Source organism: Sarcophilus harrisii, chromosome 4, assembly GCF_902635505.1.
Source record: "Sarcophilus harrisii chromosome 4, mSarHar1.11, whole genome shotgun sequence".
Classification (NCBI taxonomy): domain Eukaryota; kingdom Metazoa; phylum Chordata; class Mammalia; order Dasyuromorphia; family Dasyuridae; genus Sarcophilus; species Sarcophilus harrisii.
This window is the reverse complement of record NC_045429.1, coordinates 87342609-87359834: the sequence shown is the minus strand read 5'-3', so window position 1 is coordinate 87359834 and position 17226 is coordinate 87342609. Positions and strand designations below refer to the sequence as shown.

General features: G+C 32.8%; 1 pseudogene; it reads right to left on the bottom strand.

Annotated features, from left to right (window-relative positions):
- Positions 1–12017: 12017 nt before the first annotated feature.
- Positions 12018–12817, bottom strand: LOC100926843 (annotated as a pseudogene).
- Positions 12818–17226: the final 4409 nt, after the last annotated feature.

The window sequence follows — 17226 nt, the reverse complement described above, 5'->3', positions numbered from 1 at the left end:
TAAACACTCACACAGAGAGAGAGACACACACAAACCACTTTTGTGTATTGGAAGCAGAAAAAAATAACCCTCCAAGATAGATTTTAGATTCCAGAAATTTTTATTCCCTTCCTCATTGCTTATCCCAATCAATCCTTTGCTGTTTCTCTTGAATATCACATCTCATTCAGTCTTGATAATTATTTACTTTGAAATTAATAGAATTTTTCTTTTCCCTTATTTTTTTAGGTGTTCTTTACTACTGGATTACAAAGTGGCATAAGTTCTGCCCTCCTCAGAACTTCAATAATTGGCATCTGAAACTTTTTAGCTGTGTGAAGGAGTAGTAAAACAACCATCTTCTCCTCCCGCAAATTTTAATTGGTATATAATAATTTTCTTTCCAAAAAGTCATGAATGAATGCATGACTCACCACTTATATTATATAGTATCTCTTTGTAGAGATTCTGTTTCTAATGAGGCACATGGACTAGAAGAAACTGATGACGTTATGTTTTGAAAAATAGTCAGCACTACTTAGATTTTGTCATCCTTGGTAGGATGAGAGTAGAACTGAAAGAAAGACATTTGATGTAAGAATACAATCCAGTTTAGTCAGAGATAGTATGTATAATTTCACTTAAGTTATTTGGGACATTAGCGCTTAACCTTTGTGTTCTATTTCCTTATTTAATTATTTACTTATTCATGTACTATAGTGTTTCCCAAACTTTTGACACATATAATTTTCATAACATTGAGTGCCCCTTATCCAAAAAAAAAAAAAAAAGGATTTTTTTTTAATAACAATCAAAATATATTTTTCTTTTTTTGGTATATACACAAAATAATAATAAACAAAAATAAAATTATTCATAAAAAAATATAAATCCATGCCAGAAGGTTTGTCACATGTGGAAGAAGAGCAATTGTTGGAATTGTTTTCAGATGGATTCTTGAAAAATAAACATAAGGAGTGTACTTTAACATCATTCTGGTTACAAATGCAACATGTGTATACTGTTTTAAAAAGAAAAAGTTCTGAAATACCTTTTCCAACTTCATATCTATGTGAAGTTGCTTTTTCAGCATTTGTAGATATTAACTGGAAAAAAAGGAACAGACGATTGATTGGACATGGAGCTGCATCTCAGATTAAAATTAACAACCAGAGAACCAAATTATGATGATCTGTTAACTCAGCACAAACAATCTCATTCTTCTATATAAAAATAATCAAAATCAGTGGGACTTACTAAAGCACATAACAAACATTTCCTGTAAGAAAAATCATACAAAAGCTAAAAATACACAGGCAGCTGGAGAAACCACTATTAACGAAGTAAATTGTCTCTGTAATGAAGTGTGGTATATTCACACTGTCACACAGGACCATCTCACACTAAGCTAAGCAGGGTGCAGTGCATATCCCCACCAAACTCCGTTTCAACATGTACCCCCACCAAATTCTTCCCGTATCCCTGGGGATATGTGTACTACACTTTGGGTATCCAGGATAAGGAAGAGTTTGGTGAAAGTACGCTGCACCTAATTCTACGTTCTCATGAGTCAAGTCAATACAATCTTGTGAGGTGTGAGATTGGGCATTGAAAATCATATGCAAAGAAATTTCTGAGGACTAGCAACTGCTGGGAACAGGATAAGCTTCCTTGAGGTATAAAGCAGAGATCTGATGGCAGGATTCATAGGGAAGGGTAGGAATGAAGAAATGATGGGTGTATATGTTGTCCAATTAATTATGAGGCAGAAGCTGTTTGAACTGAATACCTATTCTGGAATGTTTCTTTTTAGAAGAACATTGAATAGGTGATCCTCTCCCCTCCTTTTCTCTGTGGTTAATGATATTATAAAGGTAGAAAGAAGCAGAAGTAAATTCTTATGAGAGTAGTAGTACCTGGACTTTCTTTTTCTTGTTTCTTGTTACCCCCTTCTGTTTTCTTACTTTCTCTGTATTTCTCTCACTATGTCTCTGTCTTTGCCTCTCTGTCCCTCCTTTCTCCCTCTCTGATTCCTGGATAGTAATTGGGAAGCTAATATGGCCTCATGTGCAGATAAACCAAGTTGTGCCTGAGATAAACATGCCATCTTCATTTAAAAAAAAAAAAAAGTAAATTGGGGGTGGTGGTGGAATGCAGAACCAAGATAGAGTAGAATAGAAAGGACTTTCCTGTCCTGGGCTAAGAGGGCTGGGGGGGGTGTGGGGGAATCTAGTGGGAGTCTTTTAGCCAAAATACAGCAGTGTTAGCTAATTTGACTTTGGACAGAAGACCAGGGGATCAGCAAACTAGCTGTGAGACCTCTAATCTTACAATTGGAAGTAAATAGTGAGCCTCTGAAGCCCAGCAAAAGAGGCTGGACTTGGCTAGGCCCACCCACTTCAGTGGAAAAACCTGCAGCACTACTGCCCCCAGAGCAGTATAAAGCATTTGTCACTCTATAGAGGAAGCTTGGGAAAATCTCCCCTGTGCCTTGGGAACAGATCTCAATCTTTAAAAATACACAAAAAAGAACTTTGACCATACATTTCTATTATAGAGACAGGGAAGAACAGAACTTAAAACCTGAGGACACTAAAGACAAAATGCCTCCAGATAAAGACTCAAAGAGGGATATGAAATGGTCTCCAACTCAAAAGCTGTCTTGGAAGAATTCCAAAAGTAACTCAAAAGAGAGTCAGATGAAAAATGGGGAAAGGAAAGAGTTGTGTAGGGGAGTTTGGAAAAGGAAACACAGAAATTAACTGAAGGAAACAATTCTTTAAAAAGTACATTTGTTGAAATAGAAAAAAAAAAATCCAACGAACAAAATAACTTTAAAAATACATATTTAACTCTGAAGAATTATATCTTTGTTAAGGGTATATTTAGAGAACTTTGGTATAGACTGACTTACAATGATATCAAAAAGAAGTTATAGGTAAAAAAGTGATTGTACTAAAAGAGGAAAGGGGAGGTAAAATGGAGGAAATTATGTCACATGAAGAAACAAAAAAGAGCTATTACATTTAAGAGAAAAATGGGAAGGGGATGATCATTGTTTCAACTTTAATCTCATTGGATATGGTTCAAAGAGGGAATATCATACATATGTAGTTCGGTGTAGAAATTTGTCTCACCTTATAGGGAAGTAGGAGGGGAAAAGAGAAAAGAAAAAGTGAGAATACTAAAAGGGAGAATAGATGTAGAAGGGGAAAGGGAAAAGTAAGATGAAGGGATTGAAAAAAGGGAGTGCAGATTGAGGGAGGTAGGGGGCAGAAGCAAAAGATTGATGAGAAAGGAAAGGGGAAAAGGAGAGAGAAAAGTATAACTTGAGAAAAATAGGATGGCAGGAAATAATCATTTTTAACTGTGAATGTGAATGGGATGTGAATGGGATGAACTCTTCTATAAAATAGCAAACTGGATTAAAAGCCAGAATCCTACAATATGTTGTTTAAAAGAAACACATTTGAAGTAAAGAGACACATACTGAGTAAAGGTTGAAGCAAGAAGAGATAAACAGTAAAACTATACTAATGCAATATCTCAACCTCACTCTATCAGAACTAAATAAATTGAACTACAAAATAAACAAGAAAAAAAGTTAAGGAGGCAAAAAGGATTTCAGAAACAAATTGTAAATATGTTTGTAGATTATTCATTATAATATAGAAAAATTATTTCTGAGATGTGTATTTGTATTGATAAATTAATATTTGACCTCTTTGAACAGTACAAACTTTAGTGTCTGGACTGGTTTTCTGGAGGATCTTGATACTATCCTGATTCTTTTATCTTGGGACAGGAGTGAAGAGGCAGGACCCATGTAGATGGTCAAACATGGAGTCCATTTATTTCAAGTTCTCTCAGCCTTAAATACTATCACGACAGCACACTGTGCACATGCTAACTATACTAGGCATGCACTAACACTAGGATGCTGAGCATAGGGGGGCACATAAACACCTTGATATTATTATGTAGCTGCCTCTTTGCTTCAAGTATCTCTGCTTCAAGTAGAACACAGGTTATCACACCCCCTGACTTCTCAGGAAGGCTGAGATGCTCCCAGAGGAGATGAGAGCCAAACCACACGTTGTCAACATATTCCCTCTGTGCTGTCAGATCTTATACCTCATCCAGAGTTCTTCCACTATCTGTGGCCCTCTACAACATATTCTTGTTATATATTTTAACTACTGAACTTATAGAACATGAACAGCATTGAATTACCTTTCCCTGGCAGCCTTATATAATTTTTGAATCACTTTAAATGATTTCTCTTTAGGAGAAAAAATTGTAATTATTTTGTTGGGTTTACTTTTAAAGATGTATGACCGAGAACCAAAAATATCCTAGGAGTTCTGTACTCTAAAAGATTTGAAGTTATAGGTAGGGTCCCCAATATATGGTAGAATTTAAGTGTTGACCCTCTAGTAAAATTTGCCCAGTAGTTGATTGGATTATTCATTTAGCTTTGTATGTGCATAAAATAACCTTTTCAAACTTGGGAAGATAAATAAAAGAATAAAATATTTTTCTTTTAATGAAATTTCATAAGGGATATATTTTGTCATTAAAGTAGCATGTTGCTAACAGGTGGAAAATATCTTAATGCCATGTTACTATAATTAACTCATTTGAAGCATAAAGTCAATATAATGGACCCTAATGTTGATTTGATTATCTTCTCTTAGATTCTAGGGATTTTATCAAGATGCAATTTTCTAAATTCACTCACAATTGCTTTAATCTCTTCTATTCTTCCATTTATGTCTCTCTTCAGATAATCCCTGGCTTGTTTAATGTTGAATCAAGATTCAGTATCGTATAATGAAACAGGATAAAATATAGCATCTTTGGATAAACAAACAATATAGAGAAAATTAGGAAAACATTTTTCTTTTTCTCAAGATTTCTTTCAGCCTGATTTATCTTCTCTGTGATTTCTATAAACACAATTAATTCCCTCAAAATCTCTCTTATGTCTCAGTCCTTTTAAATTTGTTCCATTTTCTTAAAATCTAGAGATTCAGAATTTTTTCTTCATTCAGTTATGAAAAATATTTCTCTCATATTATATAAAAAGTTTAGGGCATGTACAGTATTTCAAGCAGTGGCATTTATTATTTCAAGAAACTGGACAATCCTTCTGATTATTTAATTTTATCAAAAAATGTTGCCTTGAATCTAGTCAAGACACCAGAGTCCAATGGGGTATCACAATGGACAAATAGAGTGTAAGCATGGATACCTTGGATTAATAGAGAATACATAATTCTTATGGATTCATGACAAAATATAGGTAAAATAGTTTTTTATTTAATTATTTTTTAAAAGCTATGTATTTGATAGTTCTGTTGGACACTGTCATGATCAAACCATACCTATAGTACTGCTTCTAGATTGTGGTGCCACACTTTATAAATGATCTTTCAAATCTATAACCCATTTAGGACAGGTTAACCAGAATGGTGAAGAGACTCTAAACCAATATTTAAGGGAACTATAAATGGTTATTCTAAAATCTTTAGATGTAAGACTGTCTCTCACAGCTCTCTTCACATTTTTGGAACAGCAAAAAACATTCTCTGCTTATTGTAGAAAGATTGTAATGGGAAATATAGAAACTACTATAGTAATCCAGGGGAAAAGTAGTATCCTGATCGAGGATGGTTGTAGCATAACAGGCATAAAAGGAAAGACTAAGACATAAAATAAAATTGGCATTGACAAGATTTGGAACTATAATAGAATAGATAATGAGATACCAAAAAATGGATCATATAATAAAAAGTTATGTCTATGTTATTTTTAACATAACCATGGTTAACTTACATGTAATGAAAATTAACTTCTGTTTAGGCCAAACTAATCTATATAAGATTATAACTAATAGTAAATAATAATAAAAAGAACCATTTCAAAACATGCAAACTTTTTGTTACATTGTTGGATTATGACAAAAGGAGACACATCTCTTTAATATATTATAAATATCATTTATTATAAATAACTCACTCACCCCTTTACTTTATCCCCATTCCCATATGTAGCTTTATTTTAAATCTGACTAGTGGTAATTTGTATGTTTCAGTTCATAAATCTTTGCCACTATTTTTCAGAGATAAATAGTAAATATTTATTAATTACTAAGGAAACTGTCTTTAAATACTGATAAAAAGCAATTTTAAAATTTATTTTATGGTAAAGTTTTTATGTGAGTTCTGAGTATTGAATACACAGGGTTAGTCCTAAAGATGTGTCCAAGGAGACCCACTGTTTGTACAGTGGGAATTAAGAATTTAGTATTAAAGTAGATTAAATTTACCATGAAGTACATTAATAGTCTACACATTAAACCAGCTTTAGCATATTTTTTAAACAGTTGGAACTTGACTAGCTCAGTGTGAACCATTTATAAAATAATCTATGGAAAACAGATTATATAATTTCTATTCTGATAATTGTATTCCTACATTGAAAATATTCTGTTCATTCAGCCATTTTTATTCTGTTTTAAGTGAAATTTCTGTAATTATATACTTAAATAGGGATATCATGTATGTTTTTGCCTTGCATCATTTACATATCAAGTTATTTCAAATCCTAAAATAACTTGATACTTATGTGAAAAATAGGGCAATCTTTTTTTTTTTATTTGACTTGCTAACTTATGCCTAGTTTTAGCAGTAAATAGAGGAAGAGAAATTTGAATTAATTTTTTTTCTCATTTTGGGATAAAGTTGTGGAGTCATGTATATTTGGGAAGAAAAGGTTATGTTTTCCTTTAAAGTTTTTTGAAGGGAAAAAAAAAAACATTCAGGGTTAAATAACTTGCCCAGGGTCACATAGCCACAAAATGTCAAGTATCTGGGGTTGGATTTGAACTGAGGTACTCCTGGCTTCATCTTGCAACCTGGCTACCCTGAAATATATTTTCTCCAATTAAAAAAAAAAGTTTTATTGATAGTAAAAATTATACATCTGTTTTCACTGATTTTTAATTTAAGAATTTCCAATTAATTTTCATGATCATTTGCCATAAACCACTTTGCATTTATTTATTTAGTAAAATTCTACAGAGCTGGAAGCCATCCCATACACACACACTCCACGTCCATTTATCTTTTTCTTCATTTCTGGTTCTAGAAACCATGAGCAGTTTCAGGCAATATCCAGGGGAAGCTGAAAGAAAAACCCTGTATCCAAAAGTGCTACCTGACTCCATTAAATTTTTGGTCATATCTCATGACTTTGAATATGGTACCTACTTGCTCTGTTCATCTGATTTATTTACACAGCATATATCTCCATCAAAGGCATTGAAAGCCCTAACAAATTGATAATGATATTTTCTGTCTAATCCACTGAATGGTGTAATGGGCTAATTAGGCTGAGTTTTTCTTTTATATCTTCCTCTTTTGTTTCCCTTTTTATTCAGGGAATTACACATTCCTGCTCTAGTACATGCAATCAATTAACTGTGATAAATCTCAGTTATACTATATCATCTTCTGCTGCTTCTCATCGTCCTTAGCAACTGAGTTTCTTTTTTTTTTCTAGGTAATTTTAATTTTTTTTTAATTTTCAAAACATATGCATTGATAATTTTAAATATTCACCCTTGCAAAACCTTGTGTTCCAAATATTTTTCACTCTCCCTTTCCCCATCCTCTCCCCTAGATGGTAAGTAACCCAATATATGTGAAACGTATAATTCATATAGATAGATATAGATATAATTATCATGCTGCACAAGAAAAATCAGATCAAAAAGAAAAAAGAAAGAACATAAAATTCAAGCAAATAACAAAAAAAGAAATATTATTATATTTTGATCCATATTCACTCCCCACAGTCCTCTCTCTGATTACAGATGGCTTTATTCATCATAAAACCATTAGAATTGGTCTGAATTACTTGACTGTTGAAAAGAACCAAGTCCATTAGAGTTGATCATCTTATAATTTTGATATTGCTGTGTACAATGTTCTCCTAGTTCTATTCATTTCATTTAGCATCAGTTCATTTAAGTCTCTCCAGGACTTTCTGAAATCATCCTGCTGATCATTCTTATAGAACAATAATATTTCATAACATTCATATACCATAGACTTATTCAGCCATTCTCCAACTGATAAGCATCCACTTGGTTTCCAGTTACTTGCCACTAAAAAAGGGCTGCTACAAACATTTTTTTTGGCACATGTGGGTCCTTTTCCTTTTTGTATAATCTCTTTGGGATATAGTTCCAGTAGAGAAACTGCTGGATCAAAGGGTATACATAATTTGATAGTCCTTTGGGCATAGTTCCACATTGTTCTCCAGAATGATTGAATCAGTTCACAACTCTACCAACAATTTAGTGTCCCAGTTTCCTCATATACTCTCCAAAATTCATTATCTTTTCCTGCCAATTTAGCCAATCTGAGAGATGCATAGTAAAGTCTCAGAATTGTCTTAATTTGCATTTCTCTGATTAATAATGATCAATAGAACATTTTTTTCTTATGACTAGAAATGATTTTAATTTCTTCATCTGAAAATTGTTCATATCTTCCATTTATCAATTGGAAAATGACATATTCTTGTAAATTTGAGTCAATTCTTTATATGTTTCCAAAATGAGACATTTATCAGAACACTTGGATGTAAAAATGTTCTTTCCAGTTTATTGCTTCCTTTCTAATCTTGTCTGCATTAGTTTTGTTTGCACAAAAAAATTTAACTTAATATAATCAAAATTATTCATTTTGAATTTCATAATATACTCTAGTTCTTCTTTGGCCATAAATTCCTTCCTTTTTCACAGATCTGAGAGGTACACTTTGTTCTTCTAATATGCTTATAGGATCACTCTTTATTTGTAAATCAAGAATCCATTTTTGCCTTATCTTAGTATACTAAAATGTTAGTTGCTAAGGGTGTTAGGTGTGGGTCGATGCCTAGTTTCTGCCATACTAATTTCTAATTTTCCCATCAATTTTTGTTAAATAGTGAATTCTTATCACAGAACCTGTGGTCTTTGGGCTTATCAAAACTAGATTATTGTCTCTTATGAACCTAACCTATTCTACTAATCAACTACTCTATTTCTTAACCAATACAAAATGATTTTGATGACAACTGCTTTATAATATTTAATTTGCTTTTTTTTTTCATTAATTCCCTTGAAATTCTTGACTTTTTGTTCTTCCAGATGAATTTTATTATTATTTTTGGTAGCTCTGTAAAAATAATTTCTTGGGAGTTTGAGTGGTATGACAATGAATAAATAGATTAATTTGGGTAGAATTGTCATTTTTATTATATTAGTTCACCCAACCTATCAGCACTTAATATTCTTCTAGTTGATTAGATATGACTTTTTTTTGTGTGGAAAATGTTTAGTAATTGTATTTATATAGTTCCCGACTTTATCTTGGTAGGTTGACTCCAAAATATTTAAATTATATATCATTATTTTACATGGGATTTCTTTGTGTATCTTTTGCTGCTGGACTTTGCTGATAACATATAGAAATACTGATGATTTATATGGATATATTTCATATACTGCAATTTTGCTAAAGTCTTGAATTGTTTCTAGTAGTTTTTTAGTTGTTCTCTAGAATTCTCTAAGAATACCATCATATCATCTGCAAAGGGTGATAATTTGGTTTCCTTATTACCTACTCTAATTACTTTAATTTCTTTTTCTTCTCTTATTCTTAGCAATCAAGTTTCCATGTTCATTTCCATTATTATCATTTCCATAATAATTTTAGTATGGACTCTAACCATAACCTATGGCATGAAAAACCATTGTAATTCGCTGCAAAAATTAATGACCAATCTAAGTAAAGCACATCCACTCATAAAAATCGTTAATCACTCATTCATTGATCTCCCAGCCTACCTGAACGGACAAGTCTAGGACATAGCAGTTAGTTGGGAACCAAGACAGTTATGTCTATGGAAGAATGGTTGTAGAAGTCACCACTACACTGAATTCTGGGTAATAGGTTCCAGATTCTTCAACTGCATCAGGAACAAGGACCATGGAATACAATCTCAGCCCATGTCTCTAAATATCAAATACCTTTCAGTTGTACCGACATGCAAACTATCCCTTTGAGTTTTGGCTTAAGGACATTAATGAAGTCTTCCCAAATTAGGGATGAGTTGGTGGTATTAGAACCTCTGCCATTCTAAATTCCACCAGATCCAATTCAAAGCCCTGCTGATAATCTGATTGCACTGTTTTTGTTGTTGTTGTTGTTATTTAAATTTTCCTCTGATCTCCTACACTTAATACCTATCTCTTTACTGGTAACCTTTCTTATAATCCCTTGATGAGCTCTTGGTTATTTTACCAGCAAATACATTTTATTGCTTCTTCCCCCCATGAAAATGTCCTGTATAGGACACATTGTACAGAAGCAAAATAAAAATATTACCGACTCAAAGGTCAATACTAAATAGAGCTCAAAGTAAAATGATATTGCAGGTAGATGGTATAGTAGTTATAGCTTTCAACTTAGAATCATAAAGACTTGAATTAAAATCTGGCCTTACATACTTACTGTATGTTTAATTATGGACAAGTCACATAAATTGTTTGCCTCAGTTTCTTCATAAGAATGAGGATGATAATTACACCTACATGTTATGACTGGAGTATCACATGAAATAACAGTTGTTAAATGCTTAGTGTACTCCCTGGTACAAAACAGATACTATATAAATATTAATTATAATAAGTTATAATTTTTTATAACCTTCATTATCAAAATCTTATATTTTTACAAGATCCCTGAAGAAGAAATTGAGATTATATGCACGTATGCATGAAAGCATTAAGCAATCAAAATAAATGACCTTCAACAAGCAGATGTTTATAATAAAATGACCAACTTTTTTTTAAATATAAAAATGCTTTAGCTCCATAAAATGAGTGGCAACAAAAATATTATATTTATTGCATGAATTATTGATATTTAGGAAGCTTGTTTGATAGTTATTTAGAGGTCATTTGATTTGCTTTTGAATATTTTTTTCCCCTCCAATGAATTAATGTTATAGAACAAGAGACCTATAATGATAGGTTTGTGTGATCCTTCCTCTACTATAGTATAGGTTATTTGGATGTTTATGAATAAGTTATTGCCTAAAGGTCCACTCTCACTCACCAAATCCTTGGTAAATTGAGAGATTGATTCCATTTGTGATTTTTCACTATGAAACAGTTTCAGGACAATATAATGTGAAGAAAACAACATGAAATAGATTTTCACATTACTTGTTGATAGTGATTGGTATTTTGAAGAGTCAGAAGTGAGAAGAGAGTACCAGAACTACAATTACAGACAGGAAAAAAATTTAATAAACAGTTTTTAAGTATTATCTTTTTCTAACACTTCCAACATTCCTATTTCCCTTGTCAGATAGCCATGTAATATAACAAGGATTTTTATTTTTTTATATTTTTTTAACCACAATTTTATTGTATATCATTTTAGAAAATAAAACTACTATTCAGTTACATGGGGAGAGGAGAAACTGGGTGGTCAACTTAAGTACTAAATAATGAAGGGGAGAGTATATACATGATGATTAATGTAATGAAACATAATTCTGAAGTAAATTTTACATATCATTCTAAGGTCACAGGTCTACTTCAATAATGCCATTAATTCAGTTTTAGAATTTCCTCTAGAGTCATATAAGAATGTTTATATAATTATTTTGTAATCATTCCTCATTTTTAAATTTGCTGTCACTGAGAATATCTATCTATCTATCTATCATTACTTCCAAATCCAAATTTAAAAAAATATTTTGAAAAATGGTATCAATCAGCAGAGTCTGTATAAAGACTGGTGATACACTTATAAATGAATATTCAGAATAATTAATGCTGATGCTTATTTTTAAAAGTGCCACATTAATTGAAAGGCATACTCCATAAAAGGCAGCATCTTTTCATCTGAAACCATCTGAAGGACAATTTGGAGGAAATAAATGTAGACTGGATCATTGGTAGAGAGAGAGCTTTAGAGTGTGAAAGAGCATTTGCGTAGTTGAGGTTTGAGCAGTTTTTGAATTGGTGAGGCTTCCAACTACTGGACAATCCTTTTTCAAAGTTGCCTTGAAAATTTCTTAAAGAATTAGGTTGTATCTTCCATAAAAGAATGCTTGTAGTTCATCCATCACCATTTCCATGCAGTTAAAAATGTCATTCTGACTGTCCAATATTTTCTGGTAGTCAAGTTTTGTGTTAAGAATTTCACTTTGTGAGGACTGAAGATACAGAGTGGGGTCCAGTTCTTCATCAGTAATTTTGGCATCCTCTAAAGTCCTCATATCTCTTCTGCTACTTTCTGGTGATGATGCAGCAGGATCAACTACTCCAAAGAAATTTGCACACTCCAAAGAAAACCTGGCTATATATCTCTGTCATTGATGCTTCCAAGGCAACATTTGCTGACTGCCCTTTTGATTTTTCAGAGCATTTTTGTAAGGTCCTATCATCTTCAAGTCCATTTGTAAAATGCTTGAATTCTTCAGAAATTGAAGACACTGGCTTTAAAAGTATCAAGACTGATGCCATCAACATCTCAGAAAAGGTTCAAGTTTCTGTGTAGAGAACTAAAAACTGGAGAGGAGATAGCCAAGGCATTTACTTTCAGCTAAGTATATGATAGATAGATATATTTGCTGATAGATCCGTTGAGCTCTGTGAAACCCTGGTGAAAGGGTATTAGTGACTTCTGATGGTTTGTTTCTTTCATGCTAGCCTTCAACAGGACTGACACTTGGCTTTTTGATTGTTGTTATATTCTTGTGGGGCCATATGAGTGGGCTTGAGATCTTAATTTTTTCCTGTTTTAGGACTGTCCTCAGAATTTTCTTTTTCTTGAGACATATTTGGTAGTTTCTGGGAAAGCAGAAGATACAGTACAGATTTTCAGAGAGGTAGAGCTTGATGTTAATTGACGCTGTTGAGTCACCTCCAAAACTCCCATTCAAAGCAGCAGCTGGGTCGCAGAAGTGTGCCTGCGTAAGAGGCTGGACCAAGGATTTATTTATTTTATTATTTTTTTATTTTTAAAGAAGGAATAAAAATCAATAAATGAATCAGATTTTATTTGGAGGGGAGAATCTAGCATCATACGTAATGTTCAATATTAAGGCATATTTTGCCTCCACCCCATCTCTACCCCATCACCTATACAAATGATCAGGCCAAGTTCATATATATATATGCTTAGAAAGAGCTTTTTCTTTCTTTTCCTCATTGTGGACAAGAAGTAAATTAATTGGTTCAGAATTAGAATATCACAAACATCAAGGTCTGTTCTTATCTTTCTTCTTTGAAATTAATCTTACTCTTTACCATATATATATATATATATATATATATATGTAAATACATATTTCATTGTTTTATAGTTGTTTTTTGTATTTTCATTGATTTAGTTACTGCATGTATTATCCATTGATTCAGTCACTGTGCATTGTTTTTTACTTCTTTACATTTACTTCTTTTTAAATTAGTTGATGTAAATCTTTCCCTATTTCTCTGCATTAATATATTTATTGTTTCTTTTAGCAATGTCCATGTTTAGCTATTCTCCAATTATGGATCTTGGCATTATTTCTGATTCTTTATTACTATAAATGCTAATATATACATGTTTTTATATATGGAACCTTTCTTTTTTTTTTTTTTTTTTAAGTGAATTCCTTGAGATACATAGCTAACAGTGGAATATCAGGGTGAACAAGTGTAGAAATTTTACACTCCTTTATTTGTATAGGTCTAATTGATTTCCAGATTACCTTTATTAATTCATAGCTCCACCCATAATACAATAATGTATTTATTGTTTCACAGTTCCTTCAATGTTGAATATTTCCATAATTTTTTTGGTTGTCTTTACTAATTTCAGAATTTGAGTTGAAGACAATAATGTTTTGGTCTGCATTTCTCTTATAGATGGTAATAACTATCATTTTCCTATGTGATTATTAATAGTTTGTAATATTTCCTTTGACAAATGTTTGTTTGTATGTTTGTTCATATAATTTTGAAGAATCACTTTTAGTCACATGTTTCATTAATTGATTACCGATATTAAATATAAATCCTCATTGAAAAGCTTAGATTAAAGAAAATTTTCCCATTCTATGACTTTCCTGCTTGTGGTACAGGCATCAACTTTGTTTATTCAAAAGGTCTTCAATTGCTTTTTCAATTCAATTAAGAAAATACAGAGCTTTACAGAAGGGGGGAGAGATAAGATCTCCTAGGAAAATTGTAAAACAGTGGCAAAAATTAGGTTTAGACAACCAATTTTCACTATAATAAATTCAATAAATAAATTTAAAAGGCATATATGAGCTGAATATCAAGGATAAAGATAGAAGAGAAGCAGATAGTATATCATTTACAACTCTGTGTATGAGATGAATTCTTAAAAAAATAAGTGATAGAGTAAATTACACAAATATGTATGTATGTATATATATATATATATATATATATATATAAACACACACACACACACACACATATATATAATACATAGCATACTCTTCTCTGTTTTCTTTGCCTCCATGACATCTCACAAGATTCAATACCTGCTAGAGTGCTGTTTTCACTCCCTAGCATGCAGACTCAGATATCTTAGCTGTAATATTCTTCTCTAAAATATATTGTTCTCTGGGAGCAGGTTTCTTGGGGGACTTCTGGGAGCAGCCTTAGTTTCAGCTCAGAGTAAGCACCCCAAATGCAGCCAGGAGTTAAAGTCCAAATCCTTTATTTTCTCCTTCAAAGTCTTGAATCTTTTCTTGGGGCCCGGTTAGCTTTAATAGAGGCCTATCTTTCTCCTTGGCTCCTGTCGTTAGTCCTTTGCCTGCCTCTAGCTCTCTACAAATGCCTCTGAATCCAAAGATTTGTACTTCAGCCTCCAGCCAGCACAAAGGTGGAAAATTGAATGAATCTGTCTCCACTTCTGAGATTGGGCTTGCCCTTTAGTGGACTTGTCCCTTGTCCTGAAAGCTCCTCTTTATATATGCTCTCTTAAAGGTGTGAATTTTGTGGAACTCTAATAAGTACTAAGTACATTAGTGAACTAGGGAACTGTTAAGTACCATGCTAAATTAGATAGCTGACTTAGCACATTGTAAGAATCCTAACAGTTAGCATGTGGACTTAGATAACAGCTGATGGACAAACTTACTGATCATGATGTGGGAGCAACATAATTGCATTTCCATAAAACAAAAAACAGGGAATTGTTGAGGATCATGCCTAAGTGAAGGGATAGATCAATTCTCTGAGATCCTCTGCAGCTGTGGATCATAACAATTGAAGGAGTGGCAAAGCAGCCTTTGATGATGCAGGTGTTCCTTATGGATAGTGAATGAAATAAATTGGAGGCAAGAGGGAAGAGGAGGGAAGTTGGACAATGCAACTGCCTCTCAGTCTCCTTGTATCATCATCATCCTCTCACATGAAGAGATCCATTCTACAGATCTGAGTTAGACCTCCAGCAGCCAATGGCAGGTGGCTCCCATATTACAACAAATATCTTCATACATATGCATTAGAAAAAGCTTTTTCTTTCTTTTCTTCATCATGGACAAGAAGTAAATTAATTGGTTCAGAATTAGAATATTACAAAAATCAAATTCTCCTAGTGCAGTACTTTAATTATTTGCATTAGTTATTTTACTTTTCAACTTACCCTTGAATATTTATCTATGGAAAATGAAAATGACATGAAAATTAAAATAATGGATTAATTCTTTTTGAATGATTCCTACATTGTATATATTAAAATAAAATTAAAGGCATTTTCCTCTAGATAAGTTATGTTTTCTGGTATATTGGCAACTGGATAATTTTATTTTATAATTTCTAAATCTCTTTTGACTGCTTTCAGAAATTACTGATTGTATAACTGATGAGGTTAGTGGCACTGCCCAGCATTGTGGAAATCCCCTTTTGGTCAAAGGTGCAGGTCCTTCATGAAAGAATTCATGAACCCAAAATATTAATGGCAAAAAAATGGAGGTTTATTGTTGGATAAGAAGCTAGCTTTACGAGGAAGCTTGACTTTTTCAGAGGCAAGTCCTATTAAGGAAATGGCATTAGTGCTGAGAAGAGAATATCTTCACAGCAGGCAGGGTCCTACTTTGGACATTCTTCAAAGAAGTGAGTTTGAAATTGCCCTTTAAAAAGGAACCTTGAGACGCAGGTTTCAGGTTGAAAAGAAAGCCAAAGTACAGGCCTAGATGTTTATCAAAATCAGGCCCAGATCTCCAATTGGAATTTCCTGAAAAGGGTCTGGCAACCCCAAAAGATCAATGGGGTGATTTGCCTTAGAAAGGCCCAGTTGAATGACATCATTTAACTTGTCTGGGAAGATATGCCTCCCAGGAGGGCCTGAGACTAGAATCTCCCTTCTTTACAGATCAAAAGGGAGCACAGTGTTCAGAGTGTTAATTTTTCAGATCTAAAGTGGACAGTTTTCAGAGATTATTACAGAGTTCACTTGAATCAAAACCTTGATCAAAAAAGTCAAACCCTCATGTGTAAGTGCCTTAATTCCTCATCTGTAAAGCAAGCTGGAGAAAGAAATGCAAACTATTGGAGTACTGTTGAAAAAAAATGGGCTCAGGGAAAATTGAACCTGAAGTGCCCAGACAGGAGAAAATATAGGACAATCAAAATAATATAAATTTAAGACCATTTATTGCTAGCTAGCTACTGAACCCCACCAGTACAGGGGAGTCAGTATCAAACAATTTCAGAGACACATATTTATAGAAAGAAATATAAAAGTTCCATAATACATTTGTCATACTAAAGGAATTTCCATTCCCAAACAAGCAATAAGACAGTATTTTTTATGTTTATCAAGTTGTTAGGGTCTTAGTTTTTTTTTTTTTTTTTTTTTTTTTTTTTTTTTTTTTTTTTTTTAGGGAAGCACATCTGAGGGTGTAAAAATACCATTTACATGGGTGTGAAGAGCTAGTAACAAACTTCTAACTACAGAGTTTCAAGATTATGTTTCTCATGGGGCATCCTTCCACCTAGCAGAAATGACTAAAAAGACTAGAGGTATAAATACTGAATATTTATTCAATGTATTATGCCACAGTTTTCTTTTGTTTTCCTGACTCAGTTTGCCTAATCTTCCTGACTCAGTCTCCCTAAATTGTTCTGCCTCAGTTTCCCTAATTGCTCTGCCT